The 11,779-nt window shown below is 47.6% G+C and overlaps 1 pseudogene; it reads right to left on the reverse strand.

The window, feature by feature from the left end:
- Positions 1 to 404: 404 nt before the first annotated feature.
- LOC147957838 (L-type lectin-domain containing receptor kinase SIT2 pseudogene) lies at positions 405 to 2,589 on the reverse strand (annotated as a pseudogene).
- Positions 2,590 to 11,779: the final 9,190 nt, after the last annotated feature.

Consider the following 11,779-nt stretch of genomic DNA (forward strand, 5'->3'; position numbering starts at 1 on the left):
TTCATATAAGTTACCGGAGGCCTAAGATTACATGATTCTTAGTCGGCTACGTCAGTGGAGAGGAGTCATTGTCTTGAACGGCGATGCTTCTTCCTTTTCCTTTTAAATTGTCATGGGTCGCTCAAAGTGGCACATGATGTATCCGACAAGGGGGGCCTTAGCCCGGCCCACCAGACCGGGAGTCGATATGGTGAGAAGCCTCCTACATGGGGCACCTTTTAAATAGCGATGTGGTTATTTTAAAACAATTAAGAGAAACATTCTGAGTCATGGGTTGAGAGAAAAAATCTAGTCGACTAAGCTCAAGTCAAAGCCAACTAAATTATGAGCAAGCTCGAGCTAGCAAGTACCACAAATAATTTCAAAACGAAGATCTAGGATCACAAATTAATTACTACCAGACCTTGAAGATAAGCTTTTCTAAAAAAGAAACATAAGAAATAAGTTGAATACATACAAACAACTTCATCTTCCCTCGGCAAGAACGGTCGCCGAAGACCCATAAGACACCGCAACACTGCTAGTCACTGATGGAGGGTACGACATAATGTACGAATCGAAGCCTTCAACCTGCATTAGCGCTAACATACAGTAGCTCATGTAAGTTGGCGAGAGGTCAGGAACCGATTGCCCACGATCTAGGTATTGCATGACCTTTCGCATACTGGGCCTTGCATCAGGCAATGGGTGGGAGCACAACAAACCTAGTTGCAGCACAAGGATAACCTCCTCTATGTCAAACATTCCCGCTAGTCGTGGATCCACCGCCTTGAGTAACGATCCGTTGCGGTGTCGCTCAAGCACCCAATCAATCATCACTACAGGGTTGTTTCGATCGCCTCGCTCGATTGGTCGTCGTCCACATACAACCTCGAGGAGAAACACACCGAATGCGAATACATCAGTTAAGGGCGTCGCCTTCCCGGTGCGCACAAGCTCTGGTGCAAGGTATCCCATGGTGCCGACAACATGGGTTGTTTGTGCAACGGTTCCATGGTCGTATAACCTTGCCAGGCCGAAATCGCCGAGGCATCCATTCATTTGTTTATCCAAGAGCACATTGCTTGCCTTGATATCTCGATGGATGACAACTTTTTCCCAATCTTCATGGAGATACAGCAAGCCCGATGCAACCCCTTTGATGATCGAGAACCTTTCTGGCCAAAATATGGCTGGCATGTTCGGATCGTGCAAATACTTGTCAAGGCTGCCATTTGACATGTAGTCATACACCAAGATAAGCTCGTCCTTGCGCCGGCAGTAGCCCAATAACTGCACGAGATTCCGGTGCCGTAGACGGCCAATGCTCGCCATCTCGGCAACGAACTCTCGCAGTCCTTGCCTTGATTCATGTGACACCCTCTTCACTGCTATCTCCAAATTGGATGCAGAAAGCAGACCTTTGTACACTCTCCCGAACCCTCCCACGCCCAGTAAATTCCTCTCGGTGAACCCATCTGTGGCACGATGCAGATCCTTGTATGCATATCGGTGGGGGCCGAACTCATCTTCCCAGCCTTCAAGCACCTCCGCGAACCGGCGCCGACGCCATAGAAAGAAGAAGACCGCAGCCAGCGCCGTTGCGACGAGCAACGCGCTGGCCAGTGGCAACACGATGGCCAGGACCTTGGACCGAGGCTTGGGCCCCAGGCGTGGCAGGGCAGGAAGCTTGGAGAAGTCCAGTGGCGGGGCAGGCCCATCCAAGCTGAAGCTCCATCCGAGTAGGTAGTGATGCCCGGACACGACTCCTGACGACGCCGAGAAGCCGACGTACATGGCGTCCGCCATGAGCGTTGAGAGATCGATGGCTTCGGAGAGCAGAGGCCTTCTGGGCTTGGGCACTTTTAAGGGGGCTAGTGTTACCTCGAGTCGCTTGGACTGGGCGTCGTAGTCCACCCACACCTGCATGGGGTTGCGGCTGTTAAGCTTGAGGTCCCGGAAGGCGCCGCCGTTGTGGTCATAGTAGCCAGCCGGCTGGGCCTGCCTGGACACGAGGCTGTTGACGTCGATGCCAACGTGGTTGCTGTTGATGTCGCGGAACTCGGGGCTGAGGATGGTGTCCAGCTCGACGGCCAAGATGGGGGCGCTGGCCGTGCCGTTGGTGGCGTTAAGGAGGCCCAGGTACTGACCGGAGTTGGCGGTGGTGAAGTTGGTGGTCGGGGCGACGACAAAGGCGAGCCCATGGTCGCTGAGACCATCGTAGCCCGACACAATGGCGAAGACGAAGGACGTGGAGAAGGAGCGCGCCGCCGTGGCGTTGGCCGAGCCGCCGAGGAAGTGGAGCGGGGCGGGGTGGAAGGCGTGGGCTTTTGTCTGCTGCGTGAAGTTGGTGAGCGCGAGCAGGCCGCTGGGAGTTACGGCGGCGAGGCCGTCCAGGGTAAGGTTGGCGCCGGCGAAGCCTTGGTAGGCGAACTGGCCATCGTCCAACGACGAGGCCACCTGGCCGACGCTGTCACGGCTCAGCAGCAGGAGTATGAGCAGGAGAAGGGCCGGCATAGTTTCCTGGACAAAACTCAGTATGGCTGAATGAATCAGGGGCGGCCGACCAAAACTTACTTTGTTTGCATGCGCTATACTTTTACGGTGTGTGGTGGTTGTGCGGTTGGTGTCTGACTGACGTTGAGCATGCTGAAAGTCAGATATACTGAGAGATGACAAGGACGTGCTGGAATTAATGCCACTCCGATGGCTATGGATGGATGGATCGAACGCTGTTACCATCAAAGATTGCTACATTTTCAACAGCCGTTCGACTTGTTTACTTGTATACAAGTACACCTTATGAACTGCTTGGTGTGAGATCGTTTGTCACTGCGTACGCATGGTAGGACAAAGATGACCCGTCAAAGAACCTAGGGATGTAAATGCCAAATAATCGACGTCCGCGAGTCTCGTTTAGTTAGCTTTACCTAACTTCAGAGTTCGTTTTCCCCAACAATTTTTTTTGAACTGTTAGATTATTATAAGGGCCACAGCGTGACCTTTTTTTAGGGAAAACATCTAATCTATTCATTTTCAATCATGACGATACAACGGACACCAGGAATAATAAAAATTGCATCTAGATCCATAGATCACCTAGCGACGACTATAAGCACTGAAGTGAGGCGAAGACATGCCGTCGTCATCGCCCCTCCATCACCGGAGCAGAGTAAAACTTGTAGACAGTCGGGAAGTCATCGTGCCAAGTCCTCATAGGACCAGCACAACTGAACAGCAACCGTCGCCGATGAAGAGTAGCATAGATCGGAAGGATCCAACCTGAAAACACAGGAACATAGACGAACGGCGAATAGATCCGGGCAAATCCACCAAAGATTGATTCGCCGGAGACACACGTCCAGACGCCCACCGACGATGCTAAATGCACCACCGAAACGGGGGCTAGATGGGGAGAACCTTATTCCATTTTCAGAAAGCCGTCGTCATCTCACCTTCCTAAAACGGACACAAACCCTAACAAATCTCCAAAACATATCTAAAAACGGATCCCTCCCACCGACAAGGGCCGGGATCCGCCGCGCTCCCATGACCCTAAGGCCACCAGAGACAAGGAAGACCAGCGACTGCGCCGGTGGGAGGCTGAGGAACCCTAGTTGGGAAGGAGGCGGCTGCCCGAGTCACGCACGTAACTCTCTTCGACACGATAAAGCCAATCTTCACAGCGTGACGTTTTGCCGCCTCTAACACCTTGAAGTTTGCCTTTATACGTTGCACCCGCAGCCCCATAGATAAAAATGCTTGGACGGGCCTCCAAACATAGAGGCCGACGCTATGGATTTCTACCACATAAAATAATTGATGGACCCCACTTGTCAGCGTATGTACATCTCACAACACCTATCTTTGTTATGCAAAGTACTCCCTCCGTTTCTTTTTAGTCCGCATATAAGGTTTGGTCAAAGTCAAGCTTTATAGAGTTTGACTAACTTTATATTATTAAATATAAACATTCATAATATGAAATCAATATCATCAGATGCATCATGAAACGTATTTTCATACTATGCAGTTTTAGTATTGTAGATGTTCATATTTTTTTATGTAAATTTGGTCAAAATTTGTGTAGTTTGACTTTGACCAAATCTTATATGCGGAGTAAAAAGAAACAGAGGGAGTAATATATTTTACTAGCATGTGGGCCTGCTTTTAGAGGCAACTAGCAGAGTGGCCCGCTGAGCGGGCTAGAAATTTAGAAAGTTTATAATGAGAACATACTATTTTTTTGTGTAAAGAAAAACTGAGACCAAAATGTGAATATAAAATCCCATTGTTTGTAGTTACAAAGAACTTGCTAGGGCGTTGTCTATAGTGTGCTGAAAGTAGGGTTCATATTATCGAAAGTGCCTTTCTGCTCCCGAGCTCATTTGAGCTCGGTGAACAGTAAAATCGAAAAAAAATCAAAATAAAATTCAAAAAATTCCAATTTTTTTTGGGAGAAACATTGACAAAAGTTCTAAGTGCTTGCAAAAATTCATCATGAAATCACATTCCTGTAAGGCGTGGCAAAAAAAACAAATTCAGTGCTCCAAAATGCTTTTGAAAGTAGCTTTTTCAGAGTACTGATTTTGTTTTTTTTGCCACGCCTTCTAGAAATGTGATTTCATGATGAATTTTTGCAAGCACTTAGAACTTTAGTCAATGTTTCTCCCAAAAAAAATTTGGATTTTTTTGAATTTTTTTTGATTTAGTTTTGATTTTACTGTTCACCCGAGCTCATTTGAGCTCGGGTGCAGAAACTCCACGTCCTCATATTATAGGTTAGGTAATACAATAGCCATCGTGAATATCAATAAAATATTATAGTCTATAATTTGTGGAATAATGATTGTTAAGAACACCATATTAGTGAATGGTTGTATCTATCATTCGTGCAGAATACTACACGCCGTCAAAGAATTCAACTTTAAATATCAAGCTAGCTGATATTTCCATATGGTACAAATATTAGAGCAACACTTGGAGTGACGACTCAAATTAGAATCCATAGTTTCTACTTGACATTAGATGTGAAAATATGAATATCAATGTGGTGCAAACTATTAATAAAATAGGGTGAACCAAAGAAGTGATTGTAGTCACCACCATTTGCTTGGTGGCTATTGCTTTCACTTTTTCTCATCAAGATGGTCAATAGCTATAGATATGACTTTTAGGGAGTAGTAATCACAATGTTAGTCCACATATATCTTTAACGACTATGCTATAGCCGCCATGAAGACACCAAGTAGTGTTGGTACGTAACCAAATTTGGACTTATAGCAACCAACCACATTATGTAGTGGCCAAAAGTCATAGTTGTAGTAGTGTGTACAAAGGATCGTTGTTTGATACAACATCTATTAAATCAAAGTAGATAAATGTAACAGTCCTTGTCCGATGTTGAAATCAAATTTAGGAACGTAGAAAAGTAAGGGATTCAAAGTTCTGATCTGATAGGAAGCACATCACTAGCAACAAAGAAAATATTCTATTGAAAAGAGAGTTGATCTCATTGGAAACATATAAGAAGTACTAATACATGCACATCTACCATGCATACACATCAATCAGTTAGGAAACATCTATCATAAGCAGGCAGCATGCATGATATAGCTGTTTGCTATAAAGATACATCTATACCAAAAAGAAAGTGAACCATTGCAATCATTCAAAACTAAATATCAAAACATCAAACAAATTTCTACAAAGTAATGCTAGTTACGTCTTACACGGATATACAAGTATTACAAGTCCAACTCAATATTCATAAAAAAAGTCCAACTCAATTATTTTGACACGGTACGCACCTTTGTCACCTTCCTCCGGAGAGATCAGAGATGACACCCGATGACACATATGACGTTACATTTTTTGTTGAAAAACTCCGCGTTGTACACAAGCTCCAGCATGATTGAGCCTAGGTACTCCAGTGGAATCTCCGGGAGGGGCACGTCACCGTCGAGGTATTGCGTGACTTCTCGCATGGTCGACCTTGCATTGGGCAAAGGATGGGAGCATAGAAGCCCGAGTTTCAGCACTCAAGAGACTTGATCGAGACTAAACCCTGGAATCCTAATGTCTGCCGCCTTGGTGATGCAGCCCTGACACCAATGTCTGCCGCCCTAGGTCACTAAGGAACTGACACGTGTTCCAACGGTCAGATTTCAAACCCACACGGCAACTTTACTTGGGCTACAAGCAAAGCTGATTTGTCCGACTCTGGACAAGATTTGCTCTCATAGTTTTCACTCGAAGACATAGGCTTTTAATTAGGCATCACTTCAGTCGTTCTGACTGGTTCTTTTGGACCCCACTTAACAGTACGGTGGTTCCTATGACTCAACACAAATGAAAGAGAACTACGAAAGATCTAAGTCTTCGAGCTCCATAGGCTTCACGTGGTGTCTTCTCTTGTCATAGTCTTCAATGTGAATATCTTCATATACCACCATTGACTCCAATGTCTTCGTACATTTTTAGGGGTCATCTCTGGTAGGAAAACCGAATCAATGAGGGACTTCTACCTGTGTTATCCTGCAATTCTCACAAACACATTAGTCCCTCAACTAGGTTTGTCGTCAATACTCCAAAACCAACTAGGGGTGACACTAGATGCACTTACAATCTCCCCCTTTTTGGTGATTGATGACAAACTAGTTGAAGTTTTCAACGGGGAATATAATCTATGAAATTTGTAAAGGATAAGGAATTGTCTTCATAAGTTGCAAGGGCTCCCCCTGAAGATGTGCATATAAATAATTTGCTTTTGGAATGCAAATGTACATGGCAGGTTGTACTTGTGGAGATCCACTTCAACTTAAGATGACAATCCACTATGCATGTAAAAGTATATGAAGATAATGTCATGCATAATGGAAAATGGACGTCTGCAGAATGATCTAAGTGCGGAATTTATCGTCGCACATGCGGAATTTATCATCGCAAAACAAGTTGGCAAATAAGTAGCAGACGACCATCGAGTTTAAGTGTTACAACTCAAAGAACCAAATGTAGCAAAACGAGAGTTGTAAGCACGAAGCAAAATATAGCAAAATATAAAGCACCCACCCATATGGACCCGCTTGAAGACTATCAACCTCATATGCTTCTTCCCCTTTTGTCAGTAAGGACCAAAAAGGTTTGAAGACATAGAGTGTCTACTCGTTCCCATGAGCAGCAGGGTTGTTGGTGGTGTTTGGCGGTGCTGAAGAGCTTGGTGCAGAGTCGACGCGTGCTGAAGGAGGTGGCGGTGATGTAGCATCATCTTCATCCTCGATAACTCTGTCAGTCACAGTTGCAGCAGAGGAAGAGAACTCAGAGTCTTCAAGTGATGGAGTTCCTCACAGCACAGCCCTTCGAGGAGGTGTGGAGTCAAACTTGAATCGCTCTGTGAAGCCATCCTCTTAAAGATCAGCTTCAGAACACATCATCGTGAGTCCTTTCCATGTGCGGCGACAGGTTTCATGTGCAACGAAAGCATTCTTGGTGGCAAGATTTCAAATGCGATTAACATCCGCCAAGAGGCTTTTCATCTGACGCTTCAGCCAGTCATGATGCCTATCCTGTTTTTGATGAAGAGCCACAAGAAGTTCTCGGTCGTTGAGAACTTGAGAGCGCTTCTTGGGTCTTGGAGAAGTTGTGCTGTCAGTGGCTTCAGTGGAAGCAGGGCGTGGTGCACGTGTAGTGCCAGCCAAAGGATACACCCGAGAGACAGCTTCAACACCTTCCACGTTCTGAGTGAAACTCTGGTGTTCTGCATTCTGAAGACTCAGAGGTTGCTTGGCCGGCTCAGGATAGATGGCTTCAGCAGAGGTATCCACATCAGGCAAGAAGATCCGATGGTTGCGGGCTGAGGGCTGATACGAGATAGCAGAGTGAAGTTTGATCAGCCGCATTACCCAAGGGGCATAGAACTTCAAACCAAACAGATCAGAGCTTGATGCAGCAAGTTGGCGTATGAAGAAGTCCTGTGCATTGAAGCATTTGCCATGAAGAATACAGAATATCAAAGTCTTCATTGCACCCTCGATCTTGGCATTTGGAGAGTGTCCTTTAATGGGACAGAGAGTCCACCTGATGATGTGATAGATGGTTCTTGGCAGATACTCAAGGTCTTCAACGAAGAACTCTGTGGGATAAGCAGCATCTTGGGGCAATGGCTTCATCATGCTGAGCATCTGACTCATATTAGGTTCAGGCCTCTGAAAGATGCTTTCAATAGCTTTAGTATGGAGCTGACAGCCTTCCTCGAAGAGATCGCCAGGAGTGGGCAAGCGAGTGAGCTCAATGATGTCAAATGCATTGGCTTCGTGATGAACATTGCCGGTCATCCACTTCAGGACCCAAGTCTTCGGATCCCTGTTGTACCCTCGGATGTGGAGTGTGGCATAGAATTGGAGCAGCAGCTCTTCATTCCAATTCTCTTGGTCAGTTATGAATGGGAGCAGTCCAACTTGCTTGAAGCAATCCAAAGCTTCTTCTAGGCAGGGCAGACCAGCTATAGCTTCAACGTCAAGGCGCTTGTGTGGGAAGATGTGACCTTGGTTGTACAATATGCATGAGTAGTAGTTTCGCTGAGGATAGCTCCAGAACCGATCTGATGAAATCCTTTCCCTTGAGTAGGGGTTCTTGGAGCTATTGAAGAATGTATTGTCTGCCCTGAAGCCATTGATGTTGAAGGAGCCAGGTGCTGATGCAGGACCTGGGAACCTTGGCAGTCTTGGGATTGGCTTCTGTACCTGAGGCCTGTGCTCAACATGGTAGTCAAATTGGGGACCAGCAGCAGACTCAGGAACAGAAGTGTCAGGATCAGTGGCTTCGCTGTCTTCTGATGCTTTTGGTGGGGAGAACTCCACATTAGCTTCATTGTTGGTTGTGGCAGCCTCACGATTTTCATCCTCCACTTGACGAGCTGGAGGGTCGGACACAAGCACGTTCTCCGTAAGAACTGCTTCTTGGTGAGACGGGGGAACTTGGGGTACTTCATCATCTTCGGCTGATGCAGCCGGAATGTCTTCAGTAGAGACTTGAGGCCTTGGACCTTTGCGAAGCCTGCGGAATGCAGATGACGCCTGTGGAGTTGGAGTGGGCTGGGCCTCATTGTATTCTTCCTCTTGTGGGCGATCTTCCCATGAAGCATCCTGTGCGATTGGCGTCAGTGGACGACCAATGCTGATGAGTTTGCTGTTTTCAAACTGAGGAAGTACTGCATCATCTTCTACATTGTCATGATGACCAATGTCTTCAGCAGCGATGGGGTCAGCTGCTGGAATGTCTTCAGCTTCATGAGCCTCGATGGAAGCAGGCTCATGGACAGTCAGTTGGTGGTCAGCTTCAGGATAGACCATAGAAATGGGTTCAACCATCAAGGGCTTTGTGGGAGCAGCCCGATCTTTCTTGGTCTTCCTTTTCTTCTTGGAAGGGGCAGTTGGAGAGGCTTCAGAGTGTTTCCTCTTCCTGGCTTCAGCCTCAGCAGTCCTTGTCTTCTTGAGCTCTGAAGCGGTTGACCGGCTCTTTGGCTTTGAGCCAGTCAGTCTAGTTGGGAAGACAATCGGAGCTGCTTCCTGCCTTGGTGCATCAGGTTCAGCCGTAGCAGGTTTCTTCTTCTTCTTTGCGGCCATCCTGGGGTCGATGCCAGGACGCCCAAGGGCCTTGCGCTTCTCAGCCTCATTGTAGGCTTGCACACATCTGTCAGCCAAAGTCTTCACGCGCTCACGCGAACCTTGAGCTTCGGCGCGCTTCTTCAGAAAGTTTTCCTTGAGCTCGTGCAGCATGATCTTGAAGTTCTTCACATCTTGCATGCTGAGCTTGGCCATATGCTTCTTGAACTGAGCCTTTTCAGAGTCAATCTTTTGCTTCAGCTCAATAACGCGTTGGGCGATGGCTAGTTCTGAAGCAATGGCTCCTTAGAAGGCGACACTGAGGCCAATGGGTAGCTGCAGATCATCAAAGCTGATGTTTGGCGTGTCAAACCACTCGTCAATGAAGTTGTGGATGATGGTGACGTCAAAGAGTGGCAGATCATTAAAGATTTCAGCTTCTTCTTTGCTCTTGATGAGTTGCTCAAGAGCATCATCTGCTAGGTCTTCATCACTTGACAGGTCAATGTCATCATTGCGCAGAATGGCAGCAGCTGTGAGCTCTTGGCCGCTGTGTGGCAGAGGCACCTTGGCCTTCTAGGGCTTTGAGATGCGGGATACGTCTTCAGACTGCACACTGTCTTCAGGAGGTGCAGTTGCAAGTGGCTTCGCCCTTGAGATTTTCGGTGAAGAGGCAGGCTTTGAAGACATTGGCTTCTTCATCTTCTTTGGCTTCAGCACTGCAGGAGCTTCTTCTGATTCAGAGTCAGCTGGAGGCTCATTCACTGCAGTCCCTTGAACCAAGATGCGAGTAATGAGGCCTTCAAGGTTGGCATACGGACCAATGACATTGGGTTCTGCTTCTCGTGTGCCATCTGCCCTTGGTGCTGAGGGACCAGGGTTGAAGTCTAACCCAAACTTCTTCTTGTTCTGCTTCGCTGAGTTTTGGGCAAACTGGAAGTTGCGCTTGAACAGATTGTCGTCACGACACCAGAGTAGTGACGACGGATGTGCATCATCAGGCTGTGGCCCACGGACCATGCATGGATAGAAGCTTTGGGCAATGGCTTCATCTCTGGACCTGGGTAGAAGATTCTTGTATAGGACGTCTCCCCACGGTCTTTTGATGGAATTTTTCTCAGCATACTCTTGGGTTGTGAAGCGGTATTTGAACCATTGTTCTGCCCAATATCGTCGAATCCATTGGATTTGGGTCTTGCGCTGACTATAATCCTCTTCAGGATCTGTCTTGTACATTTCTGCAAGTTCATCTGGCAGATCTCTGGATGTTCCGCCACGACGCTGTCTGCCCCCCTTCCTTGCTGCTTTTTCTGAAGCCATAAACTTTAACTTGAAAGGCTTCAATGTTGGGGAACGTTGCAGAAAACAAAAATTTTCCTACGGTTTCACCAAGATCCATCTATGAGTTCATCTAGCAACGAGTGATCGGATGAATCTACATACCTTTGTAGATCACGAGCGGAAGCGTTCAAAGAACGGGGATGATGTAGTCGAACACGATGTGATCCAAATCACCGGAGATCCTAGTGCCGAACGGACGGCACCTCCGCGTTCAACACACGTACGGTTAGCGTAACGTCTCCTTCTTCTTGATCCAGCAAGGGGAAAGGAGAGGTTGAGGAAGATGGCTCCAGCAACAGCATGACGGCGTGGTGATGGTGGAGCTGCAGTACTCCGTCAGGGCTTCACCGAGCACTATGGAGGAGGAGGAGGTATTGGAGAGGGAGAAGGAGGCAACCAAAGGCGTGGGTGAAAAAGCCCTCCTTCCCCCACTATATATAGGAGGGCCAAGGGGGGGGGGGCGCCGGCCTAGGAGATCCAATCTCCTAGGGGGCGGCGGCCAAGGGGAGGTTTCCCTCCCCCCCAAGGCACCTAGGGGTGCCTTCCACTAGTGGGACTCCTCCCCTATGGAAACCCTAGGCGCATAGGCCTATAGGGGCTGGTGCCCTTGGCCCATGTAGGCCAAGGCGCACCCCCTACAGCCCATGTGCCCCCCCGGGGCAGGTGGCCCCAACCGGTGGGCCCCCGGGACCCTTCCGGTGGTCTCGGTACAATACCGATAACCCCGAAACTTGTCCCGATGGCCGAAATAGCACTTCCTATATATAATTCTTTATCTCCGGACCATTCCGGAACTCCTCATGACGTCTGGGATCTCATCCGGGACTCCGAACAACATTCGGGTTACTGCATATACA

Source organism: Triticum urartu, chromosome 7A (genome assembly GCF_056163025.1).
Source record: "Triticum urartu cultivar PI428250 chromosome 7A, HENAU_Tu73, whole genome shotgun sequence".
Lineage (NCBI taxonomy): Eukaryota > Viridiplantae > Streptophyta > Magnoliopsida > Poales > Poaceae > Triticum > Triticum urartu.